The following is a 6,145-nucleotide window of genomic DNA, read 5'->3' on the forward strand; positions in this document are numbered from 1 at the left end:
CAAGAAAACAGAAATTATCCCATGCATATTATCTGACCACAGTGCAATGAAACTGGAAACAAATGACAAAAGAAACCAGAAAAAAAAACCCTAAATACATGGAAATTAAACAACACCCTACTCGGTAACCATGGGTCACAGATGAAATTAAATAAAAAATTCAACAATATGTCTACAATTCAATCAAAATTCAAACACAACTTATCAGAATTTATGGGATACATAGAATGAAATCTAAAAACCACATGATCATCTCAATTGATGCAGAAAAGTTTTTTGACAAAGTCCAACACTCATTCATGTTCAAAGTCCTACAGAAAATTGGAATAGAAGGCCTCTACTTCAACCAGATAAAAGACATCTATGACAACCCAATGGCTAATATAATTCTCAATTGAGAAAAACTGAAATCTTTTACTCTTAGATCTGGTACAAGACAAGGATGTCCTCTATCACCCCTACTATTCAATATCGTTCTGGAATCATTAGCTAGAGCCATTAGACAAAAGGGAGAAATACAAGGAATTAGAATAGGTAAAGAAGTAGGCCAGGGAGATAGTTTGGTAGTCTAAGCACCTGCCTGACAAGTGCAAGGACCAGGGTTCGATCCCCAGTATTGCATTCCGCACAAGCCACATGCTAAGCTGGCCACCAAAACTGGGCATGGGTGGTGCATACCTGTAATTCCAATGCTTGGGAGGCTGAGACATAAGAATCATTATGAATCTAAGCTGTGTAGTGAGACAGCTACATTAAAAAAATAAATGATTTGGGGTCAGAGAGATGGCTCAGGGGAATAAGGACTTCCCTAGCAAGTGCAAGGATCTGAGTTCAATCCCAAGTTTCACCAAAAAAAAAAGAAAGAAAGAAAAAAAAAGAAATTAAATTATCATTATTTGCAGATGACATGATACTTTACTTGGAAGACCCAAAAAACTCCACCAAGAAGCCACTAGAATTGATACACAAATTCAATAACATAGCAGGATATAAAGTCAATACCCAAAAGTCAATAGCATTCCTCTACACAGATAACAAACACACTGAGAGAGAAATTATAGAAACAATACCCACACAATAGCACCATGGAAAATGAAATACCTTGGAATTCATCTGACTAAAGAAGTCAAAGATCTTTTCATGGAAAATTACAGTTATCTGAAAAAAGAGATCATAGAGGATTTCAGAAAATGGAAAGATATTCCCTACTCCTGTATAGAAAGAAGTAACATCGTGAAGATGGCCATTTGCCCAAAATTGTTGTACAGATTTAATGCAATCCCTATCAAACTACCACCAACATACCTCTCAGACCTAGAGGAATTCTTCCTAAAATTTACTTGGAACCAGAAAAAACCTAGAATAACAAAGGCAATCCTGGACAACAAAGACAAGGCAGGAGACATTACAATTCCTGACTTGAAGTTATACTACAAAGCTACTGTGATAAAAATCAGCATGGTATTGGCAACACAATGAACCTCAGGATAAATAGAATAAATTAGAAGATGCAGAGGCCTGTATGATCATACACAGCCACCTGATCATCGGCAAAGGGGCCAAACACGCTTACTGGAAGAGAGATAGCCTCTTTAACAAATGGTGCTAGAAAAACTGGCTCTCTACATGCTGAAAATGAAAACTTGACCCAGGTCTATCACCATGCACTAAGCTAAAGTCAAAATGGATTAAAGATCTGAACATTAAAACAGAAACACTAAATCTCCTGTAAGAGAAAGTAGGAGGAACTCTTGAAGACATAGGGGTAGGCAAAGTATTCATGAACAAAAATCAAATCACACAGGTAATACTTGGAAGAATTATCAACTGGGACCACCTCTTATTGAGAAGTTTTTGCACATCAAAGGAAATTATCAACAAAGTAAAAAGACAACCCACAAATTTAGAAAAAATCTTAACTAATAAACACTCAGACAAAAGTTTGCTCTCTAGAATTTATAAAGAACTAGAAAACATCAGCGCCTCTAAATTTAAAGACCCAATGTAGAAATGGGCATCTGAGATGAACACACACTTCTCAGAGGACAAAATTAAAGAAGTGAATAAATATATGAAAAAATGCTCCACATCACTAGCCATCCGTGAGGTGCAAATTAAAACAACATTGAAATATCATCTCACCCCAGAAAGAATGACTATCATAAAGAATCAACCAACAACAAATGTTGGAGAGGCTGTTGGGGAAAAGGAACCCTTCTCCACTGCTGGTGGAAATGTAGACTGGTGCAACCATTGTGGAAATCAGGTGGACACTCCTTTAAAAAGTTGGACTGGAAATCCCATTTAAACCAGCTATTCCTCTACTGGGAATTTTCCCAGACGATATGAAAACATCATATAATAGTGATATATGTGTGCCAATGTTTATAGCAGCACAATTTGTGATAGCCAAATCTTGGAAAAAACAAAGATGCCCGTCACCTGAGAAATGGGTGAAACAGATGTGGTATTTCTATACAATGAAGTATTACTCAGCTATAAAGAATAATAAACTCGAAGCCTTCATATTTAAGTAGAGGTCACTTGAAGATATACTTATAAGCTAAATAAACTATACCCACATGTGTAAACATCATACTGTCTCCCTAGCATAAGAAGTTGAAAGGAGAATTCCAAATAGAGAGGTATAACACAATTAAAAGGAAAGCAAGAACTTGAGGATTGGACAGTGAGGAGAGGGTAATGAGAAAAGCTGGGAAATATGACAGGGGCAAAGCCATACATTTATACACACAAGTTGGGTAACACAATGGTCCTGAGAAACATCAGCAGGTTTTTGAATCTAGCTGTTAATTGACAAGATTCTCAACCTGACTATATATGCTGATGCCTGTGAACCAAGCAACTGCACTAAAGATAGCAATGTGTAATAGAACGGTCATGTTTGGAATGCCTGTCATTCTGATCTTGTAAATACGTACTTCTTGTCATGACATACCAATTATTACCATACTGTCTCTCAAGTAAAAGGGTTTTTTTTCTTTAAATAAAGGGTAATAAATGAAAAAAGGACACAAGAAAAAGAAAAAAAATGTCACAGGACTGTCCTGCTGCAATACTGTATATGGTTAGATTTCTAAATTTTTGTGTAAAAACATGTGTTTATTCCTATTTTTTAAATTTTTTCTGCATATTCTATAAGGAATTAAAGTTCAACACATCAATACTTGATGGAAAATACCCGTACTCAGACATGTTATAGATCAATCAATGAAGATCTCTTATAATAAGAATCAGAAGTGTGGGGAGCCTTTCGCACCTATGAATGTGAAGACAGTTTCTAAGATGGGCCCTAAATTGATGGTTCATTTTATTGAAACGGCCTGCTACATAGATTTCTCACTGTTGCTTTGGCAGCCACAGCTGAAAGATAAAACTGTTGTTTTGATAGCCACATATCGAAGGAACAGACTCTAAAGTAATTTTAATTATTTCCAGGGGTGGGTGCTCAGACCAAATCTGGTTATGCAAAGAAGGAGGTGACAGTCTTTGAAGTTAAGTGTGTATTTTAAAATGAAAAGGGACAAAGGAAAGAAGGCACCCCTGTCTCTACCTCTTGCTCAGGGCCTAATCAAATGAGTCCTCTTAAACTTAACCTCATCTAACATCAGTGACCATGACCTGGAGATACAAGAAAGTGGTCATAGCTGGTTTAGCTGCTCTTACTATGCTCTTGGACCCCCTTCCCTGTGGTCCTATAACCCTGGACCATACTTAGCTTTTCATAACCTGTTCTTATATCTCTGTGAAAGGTGGCCAGCCTGGCAAAATGTTCTAGAGAGAAATCATGACTGTTATTAATTCACAAGGGTACCTAGGAACATTTTTTATTCTATCAGTGAATTTAACTGTGCTATAAAAACCAGTCAGTCTGCCCTATAGTGCAGCTTTCTTGAGTTGAGGGGAAAGTTAAAGGAGTCAATTCACAGTCCTGCCTAAGGGTAGAAAGGCTGATAAATATAGACTAAAGCTTTACGTATCTTCTTTGAGTTTGGGGATTATGTCTAGACTGGTTTTTCGAATATGATCCAGAGATAAGTGAAGGTCAGGTTCACTTCAAAGACATGAAAGAAAAGAGAAACTCACCATTCCAGAAATCTGCTTCTGGAATCCAGCAGCCATAGAAAAGAGAATTGCCTTGGACAAAATACTATTTAAAGTGCATTATTTCTTAAAGGCAGGGTAATGGAGAAAGGATAGAAGAATGATTCTATGTATGGCACAGCAACAAAATCCTAGCCATTTCAAGGGAAGAGAGAAAATCAAGAGCAAAAGCTTTCTGAGAGTGGGTCTCCGGTCCTTAGTAAAACATGCTTACAAATATAAAAGGTGCTGTTGACTCCAAGCAAATTGCCAAGCAGAAAATCAGCAATCAAAGAGTCTCTCCTGCAGGTTACATAATAAGCCCCGACCCAGGCACTACCCTCATGTGTACCTTCTAGAGGAGCAGGAATTCCAAATCGTTTCTAATCCAAAAATTGAGGTTACACAGTCTACAAAGGGATGTCTATCCTTGCTCTCCTTATAGATGAGCACTCATTTTCTAGGGATTCAGGAACTTCCAAATGAAAAGAAAAAAAAAATTCAATACTATAAAGAGAAACATGTTATCATTTGTTGGCAATGATAACAACCATCTATAATAGGGATGAATTGCCAAAACCTGTCCCATTGCCTCAGACATATGCAAGGTGGTGAGCTGCAAAACAATTAGAAATTCAAAGTCAGGTGTGGTGGCGCATGCCTGTAATCCCAGCACTCGGGAGGCTGAGGCAGGAGAATCATTGCAAGTTCAAGACCAGTCTGGGGAGAAAAAAAAAACCAAAAACACCAGTCTGGGCTACAAAGTGAGCTCAAGGCTGGCCTGAACTGCATAGTGAGACCCTGTTTCAAAAAGACAAAAATAAATGAATTTTAAAAAATAGAAATCCAAAACCCCATTCCAAACAGTCATGTAAAATGATATAACATCTCATAAGCACCAAACAAGTCAAGAAGGGAATACAAGTAAATTCAGCAACCAGTAAGTCTAAATGCAGCATATAAAACAGGAGTATAAGGCCATGCTTGCAATAAGAAAAATGTCCCATCAAAGAACCCTAATTCTGGGGCTGGTGAGATGGCTCAGTGGTCTAAAGCACCTACTTAGAACAAGCATAACAAAGCACAAGGACCGTGGTTCAATCCCCCAGCACCACATGCCAGCCAGCCCCGCCCCCAGGTGGGCCGAGCTGGACACACACACACACACACACACACACACACACACACAAATAAATTAATTAATTAATTTAAAAAAAAGAACCCTAATTCTGAAGACATGACAATCTTCCTTGCTCTCAATTTGTAACACGGCTCAAGCAACCAACAAAAGGCATAAACAATCAGCAAATCACAGTGAAAAATTTTTATTTTCAGAATAAAATGAACTGTCACAATAAATGAACCACTCAAAATATTTAGGGGTATTATAAAATAAAAGCAAGCTCTATTTCCCTCCAAAGATCTCACTGGGGCCTACAAAATGATACAAGGAAAAATAGAACTCCCCACTTAGGAGATGTCAGATGTGCCACATTCACGTCTTCTGAAATCACAGGAAGAATTCCAAAGGACAAAGGAGGTTAAGAGTAGGAAACGATTACTGAGAACAGGACTAGATTCTGACAGACATAGGGGTCCTGGAATTGGGGTTGCCACTGAGGCCCTTGTCAGGGGTAATTTGTACAGCAAAGTCACAATGTGAGTACAACATGGGTCAAACTACAATCAACCAATAGGGTTACAAGTACAGCTGCTTAGCTAAAATTGATCCAAGAGGCTGCATTTAATTTTTATTTGAAATTTATTCATATGTATATTTATTTATTTTTGAGATAATATCCTTTTTTAAAAACAGGATGTCCAGCATGATTTAAAGAAATATATGATACATAAGTGACTTAAAGTCAATATTATATTGATCTCTACATTCTGCAACACAACTCAAAATAGTAATAATAACAAATTGCATTTGTACAGGGTTTTGATGATTTCTAAATCACTTTCACATTATCTCTTTTATGATGTTGGTAAATTGTCTGTTTCAAAAAATAAAATAAAATAAAAAATAAATAAATAAAAA

Source organism: Octodon degus, unplaced genomic scaffold (assembly GCF_000260255.1).
Source record: "Octodon degus isolate 3935 unplaced genomic scaffold, OctDeg1.0 scaffold00110, whole genome shotgun sequence".
NCBI classification, from domain to species: domain Eukaryota; kingdom Metazoa; phylum Chordata; class Mammalia; order Rodentia; family Octodontidae; genus Octodon; species Octodon degus.